The sequence below is a fragment of the Corvus cornix genome, chromosome 5 (assembly GCF_000738735.6).
Source record: "Corvus cornix cornix isolate S_Up_H32 chromosome 5, ASM73873v5, whole genome shotgun sequence".
Classification (NCBI taxonomy): Eukaryota; Metazoa; Chordata; class Aves; order Passeriformes; family Corvidae; genus Corvus; species Corvus cornix.
In genome coordinates this window covers 33,640,366-33,654,589 of record NC_046335.1, presented here as the reverse complement: position 1 = coordinate 33,654,589, position 14,224 = coordinate 33,640,366, and the positions used below count along the sequence as shown (strand labels likewise).

Sequence of the window (14,224 nt, the reverse complement as noted above, 5' to 3'; positions counted from 1 at the left end):
ATAGCCACAATTATCTTGTAATGCTTTGGATCTCTAAGCAGCTGCACTTTCTGCAATAACAGTTGGTCTCCACTTTGCTAACTGACATAAACTTTAAAAATTACTTTTTTTTTTAAGAACCAAAATTAACCTTCTGCTTGCACTGAGAACAGACCCCACTCCAAACAAACTCTCTTTGAAATTAATGGCCTGTCTTCAGCTGTATTTGACACAGGAGAAAGGAATCCTACACACTACTTGGATGCAGTTTCATGATGCTACTAGAATAAAGTAACAGTTTACCATTGTCAAAAGGAAGAGGAATTTCTCTGCTCTTCCCTCCACTGCTTTTCTCTCCCTCCGATCATGTCTTCCTCCTGCTTTCTAGTATTTTCAGCAGTAAGATATGACACACTCTGCCCTTTCTTTTCCCATTTTGAGACCCCACATAAGCTGTGTCAGATCATTGAGTTGTAATCGGAGTGGTGGTGCTGCAGGACGTCTTCTTCAGGCAGCATGACGTGAGGTGCCAACAGTGTGATGGAGTGTGTGACCTTTACAAGACTCTACCTCCCTGCTCATGCAAGCCCACTCATCTCTGTGCTGGCAAGCAGGCACGATGGTGCCTGAGAGCTGTATGGACTGAATCAACTAAACCAAAAAGTGTGTAAGTCAAATCTTCACTTACTCAACAGGAGTTCAAGACCCTCAGAACTCCACAGCTATTGACTATAAGCTCTGACAAACTTCAGCTGGCTGTGATCACTCTGCACAGCTTAACCACAGGATGTACCTTTTAGGACTGGGCATTTACGATCACTGCAGTGAACATGGACGTGGTAGATAACAGCCTTGTTTGGTCATACACCCTCAGCTAAGGTATAACTTGCAATACTGCTAGCAGCAAACACACAAGAAACGCATTACACCCCTCTGCTGTTTCTCCTGGAGCTGCTGTGTGTACCTGTAAGCAGTCAAAAGCAGATTGAAAGGGTCTGGTGCGTGCAAATCCTTGCTGCCACTGATGGCTGACTTGTTCATAAGATTACAAGGTAAGATAATTCAATTTATTAATAAAGGGAAAAAAAAGTCACTTTTCCTTTTTTTTTTTTCTTGTTAGTATACTTATCTTCCATTTTAGTGAGCTAGTTCATCCTTGTGATAGGATGGGCATCAAAACTGGTTGAAGGCAAATGAAAGGAGTAGGCAGCCAAGAGCAGGGATAAGGAACAGCATGTGAGACCTTTCCTTCTTGAAACCATTCTCTTTGTTTTCACTGTGTCACAAAAGCCACAGACTCACATATCCATAGTATCCAATACTAGAAAGTGTGCTGAAACAGAACGCACTAACAAACTTATACTCACACGTACTGGTGAGGTATGAAGTTTTCATTGGCACACTTTGCAATGATCACATTATTAACAAGTATCAAGCTCTGTAAGTGATTCAGTCACCCCAGACTCGTGCCAAGATAATCACTTGTACTGTGCTGTCACGTATTTTATTATTTATGCACCACATTTTAAAGAAATGTTAGCATGCTTGAGGAGCATTTTTAATAGAAAAAAATACCTAAGCACACCATATTTCCTATTGCTTTCCTTCAAAGGAAACTAACTTTGAAAGCTTCAAAAAAAATCAAAAGAAAAATGAACAAGAATAACACAACTGCTTGTTTTTTAAATCTTCCAGATTCCTCCTTAACCACGAACTCCACAGCACTGTTAGCTGTAGGACTGAAAATCTTCTTCACCTTTTGTGTTTAACTCAAGCTATTCAATTTCTGATGTATCCTTCAGTAACTATTCAATACTAATACCCTAGATTACCTGCTATACAGTTTAAAAGATCAGTTTAAAAAAGTAGAGTCCTACCCAAGTAAATGTGCTTCTCTGACTTGCTCTGAGTATGAGAATTAAGTATATCCTTAGTTCCATGACTTCACTGATGGTTACACATTTTGCTTAAATACATATTTAAATACTACCTTGAATAAGCACACTTCCTCTGAGATGAAGCCATATATACATACAGAATGCTTATTTTGGAATTAATTGAAGATTATTCTTCATTTCTATAGGCCTACAGAACCAAAACAGATGCAGTTCTTCCATAAGACAAGTTCAGCCACAAGACAAGGCTGTTAGCACTAAATTTGGCATCAAATTCCCCGTGACACTTCTGCAGCCTTGCTTACTGCAAAATTCTTTCATCAAGTACAGGTATTCCTATTAGCATATATATATACACACACACATATATATATGTATTTTCACGTATCTTTGTGCAGCTCCCATAATACAGTTTGAACGTCACTCTGAGAGTGTGCAGAGTACTCCAAATTCTCACTAGCTCAAACAAGCTGTGGGTCACTAACAGAAGAAAAGAGCTGGGTCTTTTGCTACAGTTATGAAGAAAAAAGGCACACAGATTCAGCAAATTCCTCTGAATAGATACATCTATCTTCAAAACTTCAACCATATGCCCTCACTGGAAAGTGCCAAGCTTTATTTTTCCATGAGTAAAACTTTGGTCACAAATATTTTGGCAGTGAAAAGTGCCACTTAAACAAAACCCTACATTTTCAGCAGTCACCAGTCCTACAGGCATCAAACTTGAAGCCCTGAATACTGGTATCACATGACTCCAGCAGCACATTTAAAGAATTTATTAATTTTTTCCCCAAAGTCTCCTTCACTAACCTGAAAGACATGCTTACACTCCATTCTGCTATCCTTTGAAATGGTTCGACACATTCAGAGAGTTGCAAATAAGTGTTTGAGGGAATGGTTAAATGTGTGTGTGATATGGAGAGAACACACAGGCAGACAAAGGAAATCTGGTGTGAAACATCTCTGAGACTTTCTGGTGAGGAATCACATTTGTGCATGGACAGCATTGGCTGAGTCTCACATATCGCTTCATACATATGGGCAACAGAATATAATACTATTTTTGATGTTAATTATGCTGAATCCTACAAACCACCAACACGAAGGTTTGGGTTGGTCTGATAGGTGCCACACTTGAAAGAAACCTCCTCACACTGCTAAACAGTGCTTGGAAACAAGCTGGGCCACCAGTCCAAGCAGACTTACCAGAGAGTGCCCTGCACTGAACTAGCAATAGCACTTCAGCTTTTCATTGTAGATCTACCATTAATTTAACCTGTTTAGTACAGGAGACCTCAGGCTCAGACCTCAGTCCTCAGGCTAAGCAGGTAAGGAAAAATTGCCTCTGTTGTGGTTCCTTTGGACAGATACTGGACATCATTACCAGCCAAGCACAGCTTCCTCTCAAGAGGTTCAAAGCCAGTCATACGTTTATTAACTTCCAGCAGAACACTCAACAGTGAGAATAACGCTACATGGTATTTTGATGTTATCATACTGAAATACACGGTATTTTAAAATAGATTGTATTTTAAAAACACCCAGTATTTTAAGAGGAGCTCCTACTTCCAACATCAACTAATGGAACAAAATATTTTCATTGTCACTAAGAGTCACAAAAAACCATCACACCTGTCCATGCACAACATGTCCAGACATGTGCAACAGGTAAGGAAGTTGTGCTATTGCTTTTCTGTTTCTACTTTGTGATGAACAAAGGGTGTAGGGCTTCTTCCGTCAGCAACTGTACATGAATGGAAAACACTCTCCCCTCTCTGCTAAAAGAGGAAAAGCTGAAAAGGTCAGCTAGATGGCTCAGTAACACTAGAAACATGCCTCATACAGTCTCCCATGGAGTTCAATGAACCACTGCCTTTAAGCTTTCAGCTTATTAATTTGCCATTGGTTAAGGGAGCTATTTAACAAGTGAAAATTTACAGTCCTCAGCCTTCCAATTCTGACAGAATTACCAACTCTTTAGAAATTCACTCAGATTCAGATTTCAAAATCTTTTCTGGGAAAAAGTCTACTATTTAAAATACCACACAAATGACGGACCACACAATTTCCAAATCTTTTACTTCAAATTTTTACTTCAGCATAGCAACCTCAGATTGTAAAATAACCTCATCTAACAATTAGAAGTGTTATGACAGCAAGAAGAATCCTTCTTAGTTAGAAAACCCAGAGATAAACACAAGAAGACAGTAGGAATACTTTTTCAACTTCCTAATTTTAGACATGTTTTAAACTCCCCACAACTTACTCCTCTGATCATTTTCTCACTTTTTATAGGTGCCAATACCTGGAAAAAAATGGACACAAGGACTTCCCAAGGAAAACAGCATTCAGGTTCTAGACAGATTATTGCTACTTCTAAGATTTAATCCAAAAGTCAACAACAGTGTTAATCCTGTTAAAATCTTTATATGCGGTTGTGAAAACAGAGTCAGTCACCTTCCACTGATGTGATTTCAGCAGATGCTAGTTTTTTGGAAGCACATTAGAAAAGTAAAAAAAAAAAAAAAAACCAACTTATTTATTGTGCCTAAACTCACAACACCCCCATTTATTAGGAATAGCAAAGTTTCTGCATATGCAGAAAATCCCTGCAGGTCCTGGGAGAGAGTTGGCCTAAGAACTTTACACAGAAGAATAAGCAAACTATTTTTTGTTTGGTTATTTATACAGTACAATTTTTCAAGTACTCCTCCTGCCCTTCCTAGACCACACTGAAACTACTAAATCTGACTTTGTCATCCTTGTAAATCCAGTTGAGTAAATAAGCAATTTTCTGTAAACTTGTGGTCTCAGCCTCCTTGTTAGTTTATTGCAAAATTACAGGGAGCTCAGCACAGAACTATCAATCAGTAACCAGCAAAGGTATAAAGTCTTCTGGAATGTACCAAAAGGCAAAAAACCACACTGTTTCATGAAATGGCTGTTTGTTACAAGAACGAAGCAGAAATCCCTATTTCGCATGCAACATTATTTAGGAAAACTCTTATTAAAGGCTTCCTGTTGAGCTGGGAGAGCAAGGACACTTGCAATAGTCCCAAATTACTCCACCCTCATTAGTCGATTTATTTTGTGGTTTTCACTGTGCTCAAGAAACGTCACCAGAGAGCACCAAGCACAAGTGACAAGTCAGTAGGGCTGGGATGATGACTCTGCATGCTGGAGGAGACGGAAAGGAACTCTTACTGATCCCCAGCCAATCTTAGTTCCGATCCCTGAGAAGGCACCTTTCTCCCCTTCCCTGAAGCACAGAGCTTTTAATGAGGCATTCAAGCAATGGCTCAAAACAATAAAGGACAGTGCACCAAGCAATACCACAAAGCCAGATGGGGCAGGCAGCAACCTGAAAACAGAAGAGGGAACAGTGAGAAAAATGGGGTGAAACATCATGCTTCAAACAGCTGTGAGAACCGCAGCATTCTCCTTGAAAACCTGTTACACATCCTCAAGACGGGCATCAGTCTGCTCAAGGAAGAATCCTAAATTGCCACCATCTGTCACAGTAACAAGAGTATTTGTGATCTTCATCTACACTACATGCTGAATAGGCTTTTTCTTCAACTTCTGTTTCTTCAGGGAGATTTTCTTCAGCGTCACCAGCCATTTGCCACAAAAGCTGTCAAAAATTGTGCAAGACTGCAGCAGAATTTGTACCTAATATTCACAAGGAATAAAACATGGTCAAAACTGAGCATTTTTGGTGAAATCATGGAGTTAGAAAAAGGAAAGGTCTGAATGCAATACTGAGAGCTCCTTACCAAAATACCAATTTTCAAGAGAGAATGTCAAGTGCCCACAGCTACAGCAGCTCTTGAAGTCAGTTACTGCAGCACTGCTTCACAGGGCCTCACCTTGCAGGAGAATGCCTTTTAGTGAGAAAAGCCTCAGCACAATCAAGATAACTCTGGGCTCTAGGACCAAATTAAACATATTAGATCACAACTACTATAATTACAGGGGATTAAATATATATACACCTATCTTCATTCTCAGAAAATGAAAACTGTTTTGGCTCACACGAACCTAATACAAAAGAAAAAACCCAACAGTTTATCATCTCAAATCCAAGCAAATCACCACACCCACCCAATACTTATCCCACTAGGTGTCCTGTATTCCTAAACTGAGCAGCCATTAGCCCCAGCAGCTCAGGTTTCTGTGGCGAAGAATGCAAATAATGTCAAATACTCTATAAAGCCCAGCCATCCCAAGTAAAAAGCCTTATAATAAATGAAATTCCCATGTCTAAAGTCAAACACCACTTCTGGTGTTTAAGCAAGGCCTAACTAAGATACTCAAAAATATCTTAACATGCCTAACTAAAATGTTGGTAGCACAAAGCTGCTTCACTGCAGGCATGAGCAATACACAAATGCCCACATTTAACAACTGTTGCTAATCCAAATCAGCTGAAAGACAAAGTACCCATTACAGCCACCTTGCCTATAGTATGACAGAGGAACAGGCTGGTAACAGTGATACACAGGCTGGAGGGAAGCAGACAGATATTTTCAGACATAGCATAGCAGCTACCCTGACTGAAGGCAAAGCCAAGAGCTGTTAGAATTCACATCTCAACCAATGTTACCAGAATTTGGCATAATTCCCTGAATAACAGATATGTACACATAAACCACTGGAAGCCTATTGAGAAACACTTCCTAATCCCATCTGCAATGCATACTCCTAAAAGTGCTGGCCTTGCCTCAAAGGATTTCAACTGCATCTATTTTCATCAGAATCCAGTAAAAAAAAAAAAAAAAAAGGCAATTAAACAGCACAGAAACAAGAAAGCAGAATTCTCTGGAAGGCTCCCTAGCATCTTTTAGAAGATCAGAGATCTATTGTTCAGGACACACTGCTGGCTAGCTGCAACCTTATTGGAGCTCCTAGGAGAGAGAGAACTTCCAGTTCTTGTTTTGCCAAGGTATCTCTACTCAAACTTCTCCTCTTTCATCATTCAGTGAGACAATTCATAGCAGCAGAGGTGATTTTATAGTTTTTGGATTTCATGGGGTATAAACAGGACTTGGAAGAAACCAAGGTATCTTTCAGAGACTAGCCACTGTATTTACATCGAACTTACTCTGCTTTGCATAGGAAAAGTACAAAGTTATGCAATTCTATTCCATAAGCCTTTTGAAGAAGTAAAGTGTCTATTCACATCTCTGCCAACTACTTAAAAAGAATCACAATGAATTAAAACTTCCACCAGAAGAAAAAAAAAGAAACAAAGCAAAACAAAAGCATGCTGTTCTCAGGCAGCTACACGCCTTCAAGTTGAAATAGCTACCACCCAGCAACAGCCTGAGGTCTTTAGCCTTTCCTACTCTTCGAACAAGGAATGCAGCCAACACAAACGTAACCTTCAAAATCCACACCGTAGCACCCTTGTGCTGTGCTGCCCGGGAGAATGGTTTGTGAGCCTGGAAGGCCTTCACATCCAGCAGCCTGCACAGACCTGTTCGCAGAGACGTGCAACCCCGAGAGGGATTGCCGCCCACCTTCATATCCTGCCAGTTGCCCAGAGCTCCCTGTTGAGTTTCCAGCAGATCTTCCTCTCCTCCACCCTTCCCTCCAGCCTCTGCTTAATGATGGCTTTCTGAACTGAGCTTTCTCACGTGTAGCTAGTGATGTACCACAGCAAGAGACTGGTCTGACACTGGCCAAGGCAACACAAAGTACCTCACAGGCAACTTTTACAGCCAAAACCTGCTGTAAAACTCTAAAAGCAGAGAGCACCACTGCTTAAAAGGGAGTTTTCTGATGAATGCCAAATTGTCTTGTAACAGAATAAATAAAATAAAATAAAATTACAGACTCACAGTTCACTCTTAGACTGTGTGCTGTTCTCTGCAACAGGGCTTTTGGTTGGTTGAATTTGTTTCATTTTGAAGGATGGGGAAGAAACTGGGTTGCCTGGAGCACCAGCAAAGTAGTACAGAACTTCAGTTCTGCACTGGCATGCTCCAGATTGAGAGGAGAGACATCTCCTACACTTTCACAAGACTGCAAGGAAGTAAAAAATTTATGCTCACTTTTTTCTCAGTGAAAAACCTGGTTTAGTTTATGGGCACTAGTTAGTTTTCATTAGCAGATCAAAACAGATTGAAGGCTCTTTGCTTTCACTTGCTGTGTTCAGACCTTCTGCCATGCATCTACCCTGCTTCATCCAGCACTTCAAATTTACCAAATTTACACAAATTCTTTGACATTAAATCTCACTACCTTCTGGTGGAATAAATGTATTGTTACCTCTATTGTAGAGGCAGATGCTCAGACACTAAGCAAACTGACAAAAGGTACCACAAATGTTTACTACCATTCCTAAACCCTGATTTCAAGCACAGAGCTGAAAGTTGGAAAGGCTCATACTCCCCCAGGCACTCTAGGACACCTCAGGACTATCTAGTATGTTATTACTAGAAATCACATATTTAAAATTATATATTTATAATTCTTTCCCTATTTGGGGTTTATTTTATTCAGTATTTTTATACCTGTTGATACTTAGCTTTTTCCTAACAACTCAATAGGAATATGAAGTAATTGGAGAAGTGTCTATTATTCATTACTAAACTAATGAAATACTCCTAACAAGATCTACTTAGGGCTTGTGGCCTATTTCAAGTTGATAATCACTCTACCAGCATTTTTCTTTGATTTTGATGTTTTGACAAGCCCATCAGAAAGACCATTTGTACTAATATACACATGCAGGTCTAGAGAGATACAGCATATAAAGCACAGCTTCATGTCATTAATTTCATTAATTCCTCAGATTCCTTCCAATTAATTCCTTCAAGCCTTCAAGGCAGTGGGTCACAGGAGACTCACTGAATCTTGGATACAAACTGAAACAGCTCAATGGGCTACTGTAATTTACCGCTTCAGTGAACAGTTTTTAAAACACTTTTCCTAGCTCCACCTTTTCCCACATCATGACCCTATGCCAAGATTCTTAGAGGGAGGACAGTGCTAGTTTAGACTGCTCCTTGGTATCTTGTGGAAGCAGCAGAAAGCCCCTTTAGAATGTACTAGAATATTTGTTCCCCTTGTCCATTCATTTAACCTTTATAAGCAGGTAACTACTACCACCATCACATGGCTTACCTTTTTTTGCACACAACATACTTTATCAGCACCACAGAAACAGAGCAGATCTTTTCTAGCCTATGGTTACATTAGAGAACACAGAATGCTTTACAGCACACCTGTTAGAAAAGTTTTCTTACTGTGTTATGGCCTTTCACTGAACTCATTTCAAGACACAGGGTTTTTATACCTGTCTATAATGGCTATACTTAGATAACCATGTAGCTTTATTTCCGTGTATGTAACAGTCAGTAGGTTTGAAGTACAGGGTAACAGGGAACGTGGATATATAACTCCATCCGCCCATTTGCCCAAGCTATTTGACAGGTCTGTAGAGTATTCAGGTAGGAACTAATACTGCAGAGAGGCCTGACAACCAAGATATTGACAATTTTCACAAAACAAACTAGACACTGACAGCATTATTTAGTGCAACTATGGCTGATTAAGTGAATGCTGTGTTCCTGCTGATTTCAAAGTTCAGTTATCAACCTCTATAGCTGTAATGGCTGCAAAAAAGAAGTCATGCAGAAAACAAAATACCCAGATGCTGAAACAAACAGCCTCTCAAGCTGCCATAAGTTTCCCTTCCCTCTGACTCAGGGCTCAGAAAGGTATGAAAGAACAAGTGAAAATGAATTAAATGTATTACAAGCTGTAGCTACCTATTAACATTTAATTTTAGACATTTTCATACACTGAATGGCATTTACACCTTTAGAGCCTAAAAAAAAATTTAGCCAATAATCTTCCTCTACCAGAAATATTTATAGTATTACAAAACCATCGGTAGCCTCAGCCCCTGTTAAAATGCAACAATCATACAAAACACACCAGTCTGAATGCTGGGTAGTACTTTTTATAGTACCAATAACTGTTCCCATAATCAAAATATTTTAGTCCAACTGGACTGAAAGTTGAAGTTTTATCACCCAGCTTTTGAGATTTGTAATACATCAACATACCTCTAAAATGCAGTGCAATATTTTTATGCAAAAGAAGATTACTTATGTATCTTGTGTCAGTCTCCTAAACCTGAAGAGTTAGAGAGTTAAGAGCTTTAACCTTTCACATTCGTGCTTTTATAATGTTCGATGTATTTTTCTAAACTAAGATATTCTGAAGAAAATTTTCCTAAAAAAAATAATAAATGCAACCTGTACAAAAGGCACAGTGGCAGACTGTGCTACGAAGTTTTATTAGCATTCTTTGAAGATTGCTATGGCATTTTAGGAAGCCTTGCTACACAGTAGTAAGATTATCCTAAGTGCTTCTTCCACAAAAGCACATTAAAATAAGAAGTCTACTACTAATAGATAAATAGTTCATAATGAGACAGGAAAAAAATATGCCCAAACATGTATGTTATGATTATTTTCCTAACATGTCAGAACTGATCACCTAGAGGAAAGAAGTGGAGAGGGGACATAAATCATCCAAGTTTCTTTTTGTTGATATTTGGGAGGAAAAAAAAAAATTGTGGCTTAAAACATTCTGGAATTTCAGTGGCATTATCTTGGCCTCTGTATCCTAATTTTTCTAAACCCTTCCACTAGGAAATATAATTAGTCTGTATTTCTCCAATAAAATCAGCCTTTATGTCACATTTTAAATTTTCTATTAAGCTACCCAACTTACTTGAACTGGAGTGTATTTTTCTTGGAAGCATGAATAATTAGGAACCTCTTTGAAAGTTAGGACTCAGGATGGAAAATGAACTCTGAAAAATGCGAGGAATCATTTTTGTGCTGAGACTGCAGCATGACACATACCCCCTTTGACTTGGTAATCACTGAGAATAGGTCCACTGATACCACTGGAAATGACACTGGGTCTACCTGTATTACTGTTCTGTATTGCCGGCACCTCACTTTTTACGTAAATATTTGTAAACACTTTATAAAACAAAACCAAAGATCTTCATTCAGCTATTTGGGTAATCTAGAATATTTACAGCTGTTACTAGAACAACAGAAATCTTGAGAGTTGCTGCCAGATGAATAAAATCAGGCTGTGGCACATTCAGTGATCTTAAGCTCTCAGAAAACCTTGGGAATGGCACAGGATTTCAGCTTTTTCACAATTAGAAGGCACCTGCACTTTAGGAATTAAACTTAAGTAATTTTTGCACCTTGTTCGAACAACCCAAGTGCAACAAAGATTTGCTGTCCATCCTACAAACTACACACACAGGCATCAGAGAAAAGCAGCTGGTGTCTTCTGGACAACCAACTGAAATTTTGCAGCAGCTCTAGATTAATTGTTCACTGTAGCTAGGAATTTTTCAATATCATTTCCTAGACTTGTTATTAAAATTCACAGGAACATGCATTTTCCTTGGACTCCATTGAAACTGCTTCATCTAAAGTCTTTCTTAAAAACACCACATCAGTCTCCATTATGCAGTTCCATAAAAAATTGCAAAGATAGTAATGTTAACTTAATTTAGAGAAGAACTTAAGGGGAGCAAATTATGCCTTAGTCAACAGAATGGATATGCTGTTGTAACAGTAGATTTTCTGCAGCCCCATGATTGGAACAGCTTCTTCCAGTGAGGAGTGAGCTACCTGGGCAAACACATAGGAAACCTGGCCTAGATTAGAAATGCATTTCTGGATAGGACTGAAGCATATGAGCAAACACTGTGGGAAATCAGGAGCAAGAAAATGGTAAGATGTCTCAGGCAGGAAGTGCATCTTCAGCTGCACTAGGTGTGGGTCAGGAGGCAGCAGCTACAGATGCTGGGACACTGGGATTGGCATGCTGACAGTGGAATAGTAGCCCAGTAGATTTTCTCAGGAGAGGATAATGTATTTGTAGAGTTTCTAAAACAAAGATTAAAATAATTCAATGCAAGATACTTGAACTTCAAAGCAAGGTGCAGTAGCAGAGCAGAGTGTGTGACACATTAAAGCTAACTGCTCAATTATATCTGAATCTCAGTGAACATTTTTTTCATGTTTAGATGGATGCTAATTTGCAAAATACCTTGTATGGTGTGGAGATGTACAGTTTCTGGAGACAGAAGGGCAGTTATGGCATATACCCCTTTAGTTACGCTGTCCGATTCCTGCAATCATCAAAACGTATCAACTAGAAAAGTGTTTTCAGTAGCAGTGCTATCCATTCAATAAAGTTATTTTTCCATTGGCTATTCCTTGGGTCTAACTAAAGATAACTATGGCTTGTTTTACAATAGATTTATCCTCAAAGTTACTTATTGATTTTCTATTTAAAACAATCCCTATCTACTGTTACCAAGCCTTAAAATTCCATGCATGAAAAGAACATAATGTAATAGATTAATTATACTCCAGCTACCTCTTAGACTTCTCTCTTACTCCAGAACATTAGATACCCACTTCAGTGTAGAAACTAGCCCGACAAGGTAAGTTCTCATTTTGAATTCTATTAATATTACCCAGTTTTTATTCCAGACTACATAAGATTTAATGGAAGTCTAGTTTTATTGATCCTAAGGGAGTTACACCAAAGTGAAACATGACCAGGGACTTGTCTCTGTCCAGCTTCATCATTTTGTTCATAAATACATTCACAGAGAAACAACCAGTTCAGACTTTTTCTCTTCTTATTAACTCTTCACCTCGCTTAATACTGAAGGGAGGGAGCAGAAGTCCAATCGCATGTTTTCTAATCCTGGTTCTGAGGCTAAGTAGCTGCAACTGCTTACATATACAATAAATTCTTTGTGCCCCGTTTTGAAAGCAGGCCTCATGCCTACCCCATAAGAGTATTGTGGGATTTGGTATTTTGCTTTCCTAATGCTTTGAACTCACTGCATGAAGTGTGATTAAGATCACAGTGCACCACCACAAACCACCCTGTGTTCCCAGAGTCTTCCAATGTATAGCCGTGCAACATCTAATACAATTTAGCAGTAATAGTTGATCTCTGTGGGTTCTATGTATGGGCTTGTTGGTCTTGTAACAAAAATCTTAAAACTTCCCTCCAGAAAACCCACTGGTTTTTTTCTTTCCTTTCAGCATCTTGCGGGGGTGGGGGGGGGTTGATGTGGTTTTTTAATCCTTCACATCTGCTTGAGTTGGGAGTGAAAGCATCACTGGCTTTCACTGCAAGTTTGGGAAGGGCAAATCTGAAAAATTCCTCGTGGCTCAACTTCTGGTATGTTGTACAACATTCTGTAAAGTATTAGCACTGTATTTAAAACAGACGGAAAATAACGAATAGATGCCAGCTTATTATTTAAACGTTAGCTGCAAACTCTGTTCTTGGAAACAACTTTTGGTCTCTCTTGAGCTTACTGAGGGTGTTTTAAAGAGCTGTTTAATAGAGCAGGGAGTACTGAATAGTTCCAGAGCAGCAAAGACAACAAAATAACAGCAATGCAGAATAGCTTCAAATCAGCCCTGTACTAACTTATTTTCTGAACTGGATAACTCAGATCCATTCCTGTGCCAGTAAAAGGCAAATAAACAGTTATTCTTCAGGGTGTTACAAAATCAACAAGCACAGACTTTGGACTACTTTTAAAATATGAGGCTCAATAAGGATCTGTATATATCAGTATAAGTAGCATGCAAAAATGCTCTGTTCCTCTCTGCAAAAGCACAGGGTAAAACACACACACACAGAGAAAGATCAGGTCAGTGCTGAAATAAAAAACTCCATCTCAGATGCAAAAGCTGACCTTTTAACAGGCTGGAGAGTACATCAGTGATTACATAGATTTCAGTCCAAACTCCGTCTCAACAGCCAAGAAAGAATTGTTGCTGAGGAAACTGCAGACTGCAATGGCTCACCAAGAGCCATATCTGCACTGAAGTTTCAGAGAGAAAGGGCTCTGAGGCACAAATAATTAAAGAGAAGGCATGATTTATGGAAAACGAATATAAACTTCCTCCAGGAATGAACACTGCCTGGAATACCAGCAGCAAGTATAAATGGGAGGAACAGAATTGACACATCTAGAACACGGCGGGGCACAGAGCTCTGAAAACTGCTGCTTTGAAGGCAAAGTGCATGCTTCAAGTTTCATGACACTTCAAGGAATGAGGCCACAAACAAAAAAGCCATTCTCACCCAAGCAAGAAGCCATCCACTCTCAGCAGTACAGACTGAGAACTGTCTCTGTACTGACCATCACAAGAGAGACCCATCATTCATTTTGTCATAGTTCCTATCCTGATTACAAATAGCAAAAGCCAGCCTCAAGAATAAATGCAGACCCACTGCAAACCAACACATCTAAATGCTTC

The 14,224-nt window shown here is 39.2% G+C and overlaps 1 protein-coding gene across 3 annotated transcripts in view; it reads right to left on the bottom strand.

Annotated features, from left to right (window-relative positions):
• RAD51B (RAD51 paralog B) overlaps positions 1 to 14,224 on the bottom strand; it is a 423,923-nt gene that overhangs the window by 217,743 nt on the left and 191,956 nt on the right. The window lies entirely within an intron of this gene.